Source organism: Arachis duranensis, chromosome 2, assembly GCF_000817695.3.
Source record: "Arachis duranensis cultivar V14167 chromosome 2, aradu.V14167.gnm2.J7QH, whole genome shotgun sequence".
In the NCBI taxonomy this organism is placed as follows: Eukaryota; Viridiplantae; Streptophyta; class Magnoliopsida; order Fabales; family Fabaceae; genus Arachis; species Arachis duranensis.
Window position 1 is genome coordinate 4,378,195 of NC_029773.3, and position 12,928 is coordinate 4,391,122.

General features: G+C 29.7%; 1 pseudogene; it reads left to right on the forward strand.

Moving 5' to 3' along the window:
* Positions 1 to 259: 259 nt before the first annotated feature.
* LOC107472999 (pectin acetylesterase 8-like) lies at positions 260 to 3,196 on the forward strand (annotated as a pseudogene).
* The last annotated feature ends 9,732 nt before the right edge of the window (positions 3,197 to 12,928 follow it).

Consider the following 12,928-nt stretch of genomic DNA (forward strand, 5'->3'; position numbering starts at 1 on the left):
TGAATTTGTAATGCTCTAAGGAGAAGGATCTTCTGGCAATGCTTTTCAAGGATCAAGCATAGGTATCGAAGAGTAATTAGGATAGGTCTGAGCCTATGATATGTGGTGCAGGCGACGGAGGTTGGAGGTGATAGTGGTAGGACTCTCGTGCAACTGCATCCTATTTGAACCACGCACTGCGCAGGAGGAGATCGCGAGTAAATCCAGAGGATGAGACAGACCAGAGGAGCATGATGTTGTCCTAAAATCTAGAAGAAAGATGAAAGATGATCCTTTGATCCATGGAGCCAGCAAGGTATCTCCTGAGTCCAGACACGCTTGACCAATTTCCAGTAAGGTAACAAGGGTGTTTGCATAAATTGACTTAGTTCGTTTATTTAAAAGGAATTTCCAGGTCTTGTTATTAGTTTGCAATGCAGCAACAATGGATCGATAGTATATAGTATTTTCGTAAGCCTCTAAACCATGGTGTGATAGGTTTTTAGATGTGACTATGGGGTTGGGACAAGTTTAACATCACTCATTGCTGCTCTTGACAAGAGATCCTTGATATATTTGCTTTGACAAAAATGATAAACTCCTGAAGATAGTTTTTTTGCTTCGATTCATAAAAAGTAGATAAAAGTGCCAAGACTTTTCAAAAAAAAAATAATACTATTTGGTTTGTGCATTAGCTGTGAAATCTGTTTTGGATCATTCTCTTTGACTAAAATATCATCAATATACACTAGAATGTAAATAGAAGAGGATGAAGAATAATGCACAAACAAATATGGATTAGAATTGGTACTTTTAAAACCAAATCTTGCAAGAGTTGTAGACAATGTACTCTATTAGGCTCGAGGAGCTTGGCATAATCCATATATAGCCTTATATAGTTTACATACTTGGTTAGGATTATCATTTGTAAAATCTTAAGGTTGCCTTAGATAAACAATAATTTACCATTCAAAAAAGTATTATTCAAATCATATTGATATATTTGCCAATTAAAAGAAATGGATATAGTTAGAATTATTCGAATGGATGTTGGTTTGATGACAGAACTAAATACCTCATTAAATCAACTCCTTTAATATGATGATTTCCTAAAGTTACTAATCTTACTTTGAATCGAAGGACAGTCCCATTTAGATGCCTTTTGATGAAAAATACCCATTTAAATTTATGCATCGTAAATTAAAAGTCTCCAGTTATGATCCCGACAACTGGATTAGCAAGGCTGCATACAGATCTTCTCAAATTTTTTTAAGATGTATTGGATGGATCATCAAATCAGTGGATCAAAATGCATTTATAATCGTAAGTTTTATTATTCTTCCATAAAGAAAATGTTTATGCATGGATTAGTACTCTTTTTTATCTTCAAGTTTGGAGAAGCTCAATCACATTCTGATCTTTGTTGGATTTCTTTATACATAGTATATTATTTTTTTTATTTCTGTATTTCTCTTCCTACAAATTGTTAACTATGATGATGATTTTCATTTACCATGGTCCATGAAGATTGCCAAAATAAATTTTTAATTCTCAAGTTTGGATTCATATGTGAAATGATTCTTAAATGTCTATTCGGTCCAATGAACTTCATTTGATTTATTTTAGGGAGGGGGATGGTGCAACAATGTTACTACTTGCCTTGCTCGAAAGAACGGTCGTTTGGGTTCATCTAAGAAAATGGCCAAGCAAATTGCCTTTTCAAGGATTTTTAATAATAGAAGAATTTTGAATTATGGTATTTTCTACTAGTTAATAGATAATGTTTTATTTTTTTTTCTTCATTAATTCACATTTTTTTAGGTTTCTAATAATGAAAGTTGTTGATTCCAGATACCTATTATTGAAACAGAGTCAAGGTTAGGTACTATGATGGTTCTTCATTTACTGGTGATAAGGAAGAAGTTAATCCAATAAGTTCTACAATACTCAAAAGGAATCTCTTAGTTGAATTATCAAGAGAAGCATTAAACACTTACAAATTGTATTTCTTATTTTTGGTTTTGATGAGACTATAAAATATCATGATATATAAATCAGACAACTCAATTGCACTTTAAAGGGGAAATGATTTTTGTTGCTGTCATGCAAGATTTACTTACAAAAGGAATGAAAAATGCTCAAAATGTAAGAGACATCGATGATTTGAGACTACTTTTCTTCTTCCTCTATTAATTTTTTTTTCTTAGTCACTGAAACTTATCACTATAACTGTAGGTTATCATATCTGGATGTTTAGCTGGAGGATTGACTTCGATATTACATTATGATCGCTTTTGAGCTCTATTGCATGTAGGAGCTAAAGTTAAATGCCTTTCAGATGCCGGTTACTTTATCAACACGTAAGATTATTTACTTTTCTTTCCACTTAGCCTTCTCTTGATTGTTTTTACATTTCCTTAGATCATTTTGTGATAGAATATGTTAATGTGGTACGACAAACGGGTTGTCCTTGGAACACAAAACATTGAAACAATTCTTCAGTCAAATTGTTGAAACACATATATGTAATATTTTCCAACTTAAAAATTCACTAGCATCTATCTCCTGCGTTTTGCAAAAAAAGTTCCAATTTTCATTTGAAAGATACTTTATGAAGCTTTTATCTAAGGGAGGTATAAGTTCTAAAATATTCAGGTATGGTTTGTTTTTTATTTTTCTTTTGCAGGGCTCTGTGAAGAATTTGCCTCCGTCCTGCACTTCAAGACTTAGTCCAGGGTTGGTAAGTTTGATCATTTTAGTTTTATATCTACATTTGTAAATTCTTGAAGTTACTAATACTTGATTTTCGGAAATATCATAGTGCTTCTTCCCTCAGTATTTGGTATCCTAAATTAAAACATCAATCTTCTTTGTGAATGCAGCATATGACTCATGGCAGGTCAGAGACAATAGTTTAGTTGCATATTAATTTTTCTTAATAAATTGGTCATGCTTGACTTAAGATTTCAACTTGAAAAACTATGATAATATTAGATTTGTCTCAAGATTATTCCACACATCTTTAGTCTTTTTATGTCAGTATCAATATATGGATCTTTGATAACTCACCTCTACAATGAACTTATCATTTAATGTTATTGCTACTAGCTCTCATCGCCTGATGAGATCCTTCTAGTCTTTCTTCCTGATCCTTATTGCTTTGATTTAGATTAAGAACATTTTGACACCAGGAGTTGCCGATCCTAAAAGCCATTGACAAAGCTACAAATTTGATATAAATAACTGTTCATCTGAAGGCCTACGCATGGCCCAAAACCTCACATGGGTGAATCATGAACTAAAATTGTGGTTTCAAGTTTTCTATCTCTGAAATGAGTTTATCTGATAATCAAACCCAATCATCAATAAAAATCATCATAATAGACACATTTATAGCTTTTTATTTTCTTTTTCTTTTAATCACTAGTAGCAAACTTCATTCAATCATACTTATAGTAATTAATAAGTTCTTATTTTAGTTTACAAATTGCAATACGACTTAATTTTCAGAGCTATTCATTTGTGGAAAATAATGTGGTATAAATTATAGATTATATAATTTTGTAACTGTTAAGTTGTGATTTATAATGTACTTGTATTGTGATGGAAATGTTTCACTTCATTTTAGTCACACATGAAGTATTTACTTCAGCATCGTGTGGTTTATTACTTTATTTGTGATATTTTAGCCATTTTTAGTTTGCTCTTATTTTTGTGTTTGTCTAGATGGAGAAACAATATAATTGAGTAGCTTTATGAAGCTATTTTTTTTTAATATAATTGTGAAAATTGTTGGGGTTATAAACCTTCGCAATATACATTTTTTAAAGTGTTAGCCAAATCGCAACGGTTATAAACTGTCGCAAATAATATAATCCTATTTTGCGGTAATTGTGCCGGTAGTTCATTAAAACTGCTGCAAAATCAAATCTCCATCCTTTAAACCGCAACGATTACTAAACTACTGGTATATCATTTTGTGACGATTAAAAACCGCCACAAAATCCCAAGAAAACCGCCATAATATTTCTAGTGTGTCTTGTAGTCATGGAAATGTGAAATTCCATCTTATATTTATATATAGTGCATTCATCTGCTAGAAAAATTTGAATGAAATTTTTATCGAATTTAATAAAATGTGCTTTGGATTAAGTATTTTATAGTCTAATTATGTCTTTAAGAATGACATAATTATTATAAAACTATATTATTATTCCACGAAATTAACTTGCATATATATAGTATTGATTAATAAAAATATTATTTATATATTAAAATTAATCATTAATAATATACATGTAATATAATCGATTGATTGATTGGTATTATAGTTTCGATGATGTTCATGTATATGGTTCAGAAATTGTAGAGAATGATTGAAATCTAAGGTTTTAGATATTTTTACCACTTGCATGAGAACATAAGTAAATCCATACATAAGATGTCAAAAACTAACAATGTTGTTGCTTCAATTATACGAGGAATTAGCTAGTAGTCAATAACTTTGTAACTTAACGGGGCATATACATTATGGAATTAATTATTAATAATTTATTATAGTATAATGTAGGAATTGAAATCAGATTCAAACCCTACATTGTGTCCTTCATTCCCATACGTAATTTTTGTTTTGTTTAATTAACAATATGCACTACCAAAAAGAAGAGATTTAGCTACGGAAAAATTTGTAGTTAAATTCTAAAAAAATTATGGTAATTACGTTTTGGCAACAAATGAATATCTGTGATTAAAGAGAGTGATGCGTTTTTAATTAGCCACGTTTTTTAGTCTATTAGCCACAATTTTAACATCTATGGAGAGATTTTGTTAGCCACAACTTTAGCACGTTTAGACACACTCTTTTTCGTGGCAAAATGAAAGAATGCATAACAAAATAATTGTTTCTGCCATACTTTACCTGTGACAAAACTGGCCAGGTCGAACTTTTTTGCCATACTTTTTTCTGTGACTAACAATAAAAGTTAAATTTTAAAAATCATAATAAAAATACTCCTTAATATAAAATTTTATCAGATAAGATTAAAAAAAATAATAATAACATTTCTATACGTATTATTTATAGTATAAAAATATGAAATTAACTAATACTTAGTATTAAAAAGAAAATATCTTAGATTACATGGATTTAATGTTAAAAAAATATTCAAATATAACTTTTACAAAATAAATATCAGACTTTGCTAAAATAATACAAAAAACTGAAAGCTTAAAATTACCAAGACAAAATAAATTTATTAATCTCTGCATTTCTTATTACACATACAACCTACATGCAAAAATATTTTCAAATAAATAGCAAAAAGGACATGTAACTTCAGCCACTAAATTACACATCGACAGAGATCAGGAATCAAGCTAAGAAATTAATAGGCCATGATTTGACTCCTTCGAGAATGATCAGAAAAATTAAGGTACAACACTTAATTCGATGATATAATTTGTAATTGCTTTGCATCCTTCAATTGCTAGTTGCATAATATTTTCCAAAATGTCAATTGGTAGTTTAGAATCTATCTAAAGCCAATAACAAACGAAAGAAAACATATTGGGATAACAAGAAAGAAAGATCTAAAATTAATTTACATTGTTGACTAAAAGAAATACAAAAAACGAAATAATGCCAAAAAAAAATTAACATGAAGAAGTGCCACTTTATTCAACTTTGGCAAAATTCTAACAGTAACATCAGGGCCTCCAGCACTGTCTTCTACTTAGTTTAAATTTATTCATGTTCATACAAGTTTCAATAATTACAAAGTCACAAAGCTAATCAAATGTTGAACAGTTTAAAAGAAAACACAAACTTGCATGGAGATCCCAACATCGACAAGAGCCAAAGTTGCAGTATTGATACATGCGGATCTAGTTTCTACCCAAGGAATATTGGGGAAGAGTTAGTGAATGGTAAAAAAATATTCTTTTAAATACAAAAAAAAAGTAAAAATCCATCAAAGAGAGAATATTAGATAAACATAAAAAAGAGCTACTTAGGTTTTCTTCCAATCTTCTTTGTGACTCAGGATTGCCTGTAAAATCTTGATTTTCACTCTTTTGGGACCTTCTTTGCCGACTCAATGCTGAATTTACTAGGGATACAGAGAAACTGAACAATAATTTGAACCTGTGAGGAAGTTCTTTCGATTTTCTAGTGAGTGGACTTTACTTTTGTGCTAAGTGAAAGTTGCTTTTAAGTTTTTGGCCCAAATTTTTTCTTGTATTATTGTAAACGTTTATTTGAATTTATTTCAGTCAAGTAATTGAAATTTTTAATTTAAATTAATAGTTAACTACAATAAAAAAATATAGAATTATAATATATACCTTATTTCAAATACGATACATACTCATTAGGATTATGAATTTTTTTTAGACAAGCGACAGTTCCGTCTGCACTTCCTTCAGATAAGCGTCAGTTCTATCTGCGCTTCCTTCTGTCTGCACCCGTTTTATCAGTTTATGCAGTTTTTTTCTTTTTTTTTCATTGTTTTAAATAAGTTTCAAACTCAAGTTGTCACTTGAGTTTGAGAGGGGATGTTAGAATATAATTAGGATCAAATAGGAGCAATTAGAATTATTTAGTATATCTAAATATTTATTATAAAATATTACGTCTTTATTATTACGATTCTCTTTGCCCCTATAAATACCCTTCTATATTGTATCATTCTAGACAACTTAAATATACGACTTGAATATACTCAATAATATACCATCATTTTTCTAGTGAGAAAAGCTCTGCATACAAGTTATTAGGGCTTGTATGCTTTACAAGTTAATTAACGAATAAATCCCAAAAACGTGATGCAAGGTCTACGTTCTTCTTTTTCTTCCTCTTCCTCTTCTTCTTCTTTTCTTTCGTTTCTTGCCTTCTCTTTCTCCTTATTCTTCTTCTTCTTGCTGCACGTTCTTCTTCCTATTCCTCCTCTTCTTCTTATTCTTTTCTTTCGTTTCTTGCTTTCTCTTTCTCGTTCTTCTTCTTCTTGCACGTTCTTCTTCCTCTTCCTCTTCTTCTTCTTTTCTTTCGTTTCTTGCCTTCTCTTTCTCCTTTTTCTTCTTCTTGCTGCACATTGTTCTACTTTTTTCTGTTCTTCTTCATTTACGTGCTTTTCTCTCTGTTTTCTTTCTTCGTTATTCTCGATTTTCATTTTTTTTACATCAAGCTCTGAAAATCGTTTTTGAAGAAGAAAAAGCAGCAGAAGATGAAGAGGAAAAAGAGAAAGAGTTCTGAAATATGCATAAGGTGTACTTCAACAAATTTTGGGTGTATTTCTTAAATCCTTTGGGTGTATTTCTGTAATCCTTTGGGTGTATTTCTATAATCGTTTGGGTGTATTTCTGTAATCCTTTGGGTGTATTTCTGTAATCGTTTGGGTGTATTTCTGAAGTTCCATTATCTTCAAATTTGGCAAGAAAATTGTTTTCATGGAGGAAGAAGAAGAAGAGTCGTTCATAATGCATAGTGAGTAGCACGCTTTGGAAACAGGAAGTTGCTGAATAACGTGCATTTTATTTACTCTTGAATGTGGAAGTGTCTAATGCGTTAATTAAGTGTAATGCGTGTGTTTTATTGGACTTGTAAGACTTGTAAGCCAAAAAGACTTGTATGTGTAGCAGGCCTCTTTTCTAGTTTAGTCTCTTGTTTCTAACAAAAAAAATTGCCAGAGAAAGAAAATATTAAAATTTTGTAACTCTTTCAAAAATAAACTTGCGTTAATTTATGTTGGATATTTTTTTACTAAATTAATAAAAAGATAATAAAAAAATAGAAAAATAAAATTTAGGAAAACTAATGCATATTGTGAATTAGGGACAAAAAATGTACTCTTTTTATCGTGAATTTTATATATACTTTTAACATTCATTCTTAATTAATTAAAGTTATAAGTATGTACTCTTTTTATACTATTTCAACTAATAGATCTTCGACTACTCAATGCTGAATTTACTAAGAGAGTTCTTCCAATTTTCTAGTGAGTAAGCTTTACTTTGGTGCTAAGTGAAAGTTACTTTTTTTTCGCCCAAAATTTCACTTATATTATTGTAAACGTTGATTTGAATTTATTTCAGCGAAATAATTGAGATTTTTAATTTAAATTAATAGTTAACTATGATAAGAAAATATAAAATTATAATTATATACCATATTTCAAAGACGGTGCATACTAATTAGGATTATGAATTTTGGCTCAAATTTAAAAAAATAAAAAATTACCGGAAAACAAAAATATTAAAATTTTGAAAAAGTAAAAACTGTATATAAAATTTTTGAAATGGATGGAAGAAAACACTCGTTGATAAAAACGCGTAATTTAAAAGTAGATATCGTTTAATTTCGCCAAGGTGAACATTGAAAACTTCTACACAATTTAGTCGCGAAAAAGTAAAACATTACAATTAATTACCACAATCATAGAAATTTGTCAGTGCTTCTTGTGAGTATTTTTCCGTAGTAAACTACGGTATTTCTAGTAGTGATGATATTATAGATTCTTGCACGGAACGTAGATCTATTCTACACGTATGTGAGAGTGGAACCAAACTTGATAATTAATTTTATGCAAAAATCCATTTTTTAAGCAAATCTTACAACGTACCTTATTAGTACATATGGAGTGTTAGGCTACCGTTAGAAATTTTTTACTACACAAAAAATTTTGACTGAAACTAAGTGAAAAAATATAAGATGAGAAAACATTATATTTATCCAACTCAAAACTTTAAGACTTTAAATTAATGATTTTTTATCTTATAAATTCCTCACTTCTTTTTATTTTTATTTTTTTAATGTGGGACTAATTCACCATAATCCTCACATTTGCAACCTTAACATATAATGCAATCTCATTTTCAAGTGTCAGTTACTACATAGAATTTTATGTGGGATGATTCCGACGAATTTACTGTAAGATTTTATGTGAGATTTCTGTGATATTTGTCTGGCAAAAATTTTACCGTCGAATTTGGTCGCCCATCCCAAAATCCGACAATAAGTTTTGACACGAATTGGTATTTAAAATGCATCGTTTTGCTAACTATCAGATTTATCACTTTACAATGTCAATGGTTATCGATTTCATTCTTTTCAATAGTCAGTGAATAAAAAACAGATAACACTAAGATTTGGGTCCTCGGAGACATAGGTGGTGGTCATTCGGATTGATTCACTGCGTTGCATAACATAATTCAACTACAATATTTTTGTCACATTACGGACATAGCATTTGTATTTAAATGTGAGTGGTTTGATTCAAGTCCACAGTCGTGCCGGCTTCCTCCCATAGATTCCAGCCAGATCCCAAAGTACCATAGGTCACTAGCATGTGGATTTGGCCTGATGGTATGACTGAGTAAACATTAAACTTCTTTAATTCTTAAAGAGAAACATTAGAAGATTATCAGAATTTATTATTTTTGACCATCAGTTAGCCATCAGCGTTTAAAAGTATTAGAAAAGGTACGTTGTTGGATTATTAGACTAAAAGAACTAGACTAAAGAAATTGAGATTATGGCTAAGTGCGTGATAGCTAAAAACAAGAAATTTTGATGGCCTCATAGCATTTTTCATTCTTATATACTATTTATATTTGGTTCTTTCTTAGCGTATGTTTTTTACTAAGTGTAAATTATCCAATCGTAGGTTTGCACCGGATAATAAGACTTGTTAACAAGAATATCCAAACGTTATCAAGTTGCTCTATGACCACGTTTGACTCAACTACAAAAAAGTTCCTCTTGAAGTTAGAAACGGATGGTTTGACAAGTAGGCAATAAGTTAGTTATTTAATGTTCCTTACATTTCATTTACGGTTTTATGACATCACTTTTTAACTATCTACTATTTCATTGTGTAGAAAAAAATCACATGGGATGAGGCCTACAACCAGATGATCAAAAAGATCTTCCATCACCGATGGCAAAGCATCTTCAATAGATGTTAGAGAACGTGCGGATGAGGAGGGCACACCTGACACAGTGACTTCAACCCGACACTGAGAAGGCCCTGTATATGTACTGGGAGGCGGATGAAGGTTTCAGAAGTCATCAAGCTATGAATAGGATCAACAAAGAGTCGGCCAGGGCGTCGAAATATATAGGGGGGTTCGGCCACGACTATGAAAAAGCCAAAAAGATATAAATTCTTTACATATGAAGACGTAGATTTGCGTGAGCAGGTCCATTTGACTAATGAAAAGTACAACGAGCTTCTCATATGCATAGCAAAAAGGGATGCTCAGGATGCGAAGACGGAGTTCTTAAGACACGAGCTCAAACAGGAGTTGGAGTACATACAGTGCATGTGATAACAGTTGACTATCTACAAATACCAGTTGCGCGCGAAGGGCAACAGTGCTGAAAGCGGCTCATTCTCATCGTGCAAACGTAGACACCAGCACTGAGCCATCAACAGGAAGAAAAGGATGACGACGATTATGAATACTCGTAGGATCTAGTGTTTTCTTTTGTATAGTTTCACATTACTATCCGTTATTTCATTGATAAGATGATTTTATTTTTTTGTAGTGATTTTTTTTGGATTATATTGTAATTTTTTATTTTAATAAAAGATATATAGTTTTTATTAATTTTTATTTAATTTTAATCTGATTATAACTATGATAATCAGTTAAAAAATATTAAATAAAATTATTTTTTTATAACAAAATATTACCATCGAATTTTGTATTGAATGAATCCCACGACATATTTTATTTTTTTAACATTATTTTGTTAAATAATATTACTTCAGAATTTCAATAGAAATTTTTTTACAATAATTTAAGGTGCAAATCTATTAAAAAGGCACTAATATTACTGTCTATTCGACAGTATACACAAATCAAAATGGTCATTCTGTAAGTAATTATCATTAGAATAATTCAACAATAATTAACATCGAAATTCAAAAATTTGCCAATAATCATTTACCAACGACTTTTATACCGTTCATTACACCACTGCATCACTCACTATTTGACTACCAAAATAATTAACTATCAATTTTGATATTACTTGTTGAGTCACCGTGAGAGTTCTCGACCACTAAAATTTTTTTAAAAAGAAATCAAGTGAGAATATATAAAATAAAAAGAAATCACAATTAAATCAAAATTTTAAATCCTCAAATTAATAAATATCTCATTTTATAAAATTTTTATTTTTTTATTTTTTTTTTTGGATGTAGAACTAATTTATTGTAATCCTCACAGATGTTTTAAACGAAGGATTAACTGAATTCAAATATGAGTTACGCTAGAATTAATTATATAGATAAATCAGTTTTAATTTACACTGAAAGTAAATGGTTATATCTCTAACCGCTTTTCAAAGTTGCACCTCCTAAATCCTAACTTCACGCAAACTTAATTCCTCTTCTACCGTATTATTTACTCATGATGAATTGATGACCAAATAACAAAAGAGTTACGCTACATATATATTAAAATTAGTCACTAAAATCAGTCATTAGTATAAAATATATATTAAAATATAAAAATACATTAAAAATAAATTAAATTATACATATATTTATACACAAATATATTGGTGGCTAATTTTAGTGACTGATTTTAGTGTACAAAAAATATTTCTCATAACAAAAATATCAATGCCTTTCAAATTATTTATTCATTACGAAGAAATGACATACAATATAATTCTGTCCACTTGACTTGAAAATAATGAAAAAAATTGAACAATAAATCCAATTAAAGAAGCAAAAAAGAATATATGCTACATAGAAAGCTGTTGTAAGCTCTAAGACAATAAGCTAATCAAGGTTGTTTTTATCTTTTCTTTTTAATGATTTCGTAAATTCACAACTAATTTCTCTCATCCTTAATTTACGGATGGACTAAACTTGGATCTTTAGTATATAATAAAGAACCAACTCGTCAAATTAATGGCAGTATAATTTTGAACCTAATAAAGATGTGGTTAAATTATTACCCCTTTTATTAATAATTTACTTGTTTGGTGGTTGATGAATCTTGAGAATTGAGATCAACAGGTCTTAGAGAATATAGAAAAATCATAAAAAAAAGAGAGAATATAGAAAAGAGGATTGAAACTAAGTTTTTCATATTTCATTGATGTAAAAATCTAGAATCACACGGAGAGAGATTTATATAGGTAGATTATTATTATTATTATTATTATTATTATTATTATTATTATTATTATTAATAGAATATATAAAGATATAGTTTTTATTTATGACTTTTATTATATGGCAATGGTCTAGGCATATAGGGTCAAATTACCTTTTAAAACTTGGAGAATAAACTACTCTTATTGAACTAAATCTTAGATTTGATTAGCACTCTTTCAGTTTTAATATGATATTAAAAAATATTCTATATTCGTTGTTGAGTGACATATTCATTGGCCAACTCTATTAGATATGGCCAAAGTACATGTATTTGGTTCTCACCAAACATGTTAGGTCATAAAAATGTTATTAGCAACATACAATTTTTTCAAAACCTAAACATACTCATATTGGAAACTATACATATACATTAGATTAATCGAGTGATCAATTTATTTGTTGGTTTAAGTGAGTCACTTTCGAATTTTGTCTTGCACATGCATATGTAACTATTGACCAGTGACAGACCCATAAATAAAGTTCAGATCTGCAATAAATTAGTCATTAACTTGTTATATTAGAGAATACCGTAGACAAAAAAAAAAAAATAAGCCACGATCTAACTAAATTTGTTTTTCTTTTTATTTTTTTATTTATTTAACTAATTTTTAACATAAAGTGGTTGGCATTTAACAATAGTTCTTATTAATTAAATAATTCCACCCTCCCGGAAAAAAGTAGTTAATTAATTATTTGGAATCGTTGCATTGCACCCTCCTCATAGTGGAAGAATGATGAATGAGAGAGCCATATCCTATTAATGAGAATCAAATCAAAAC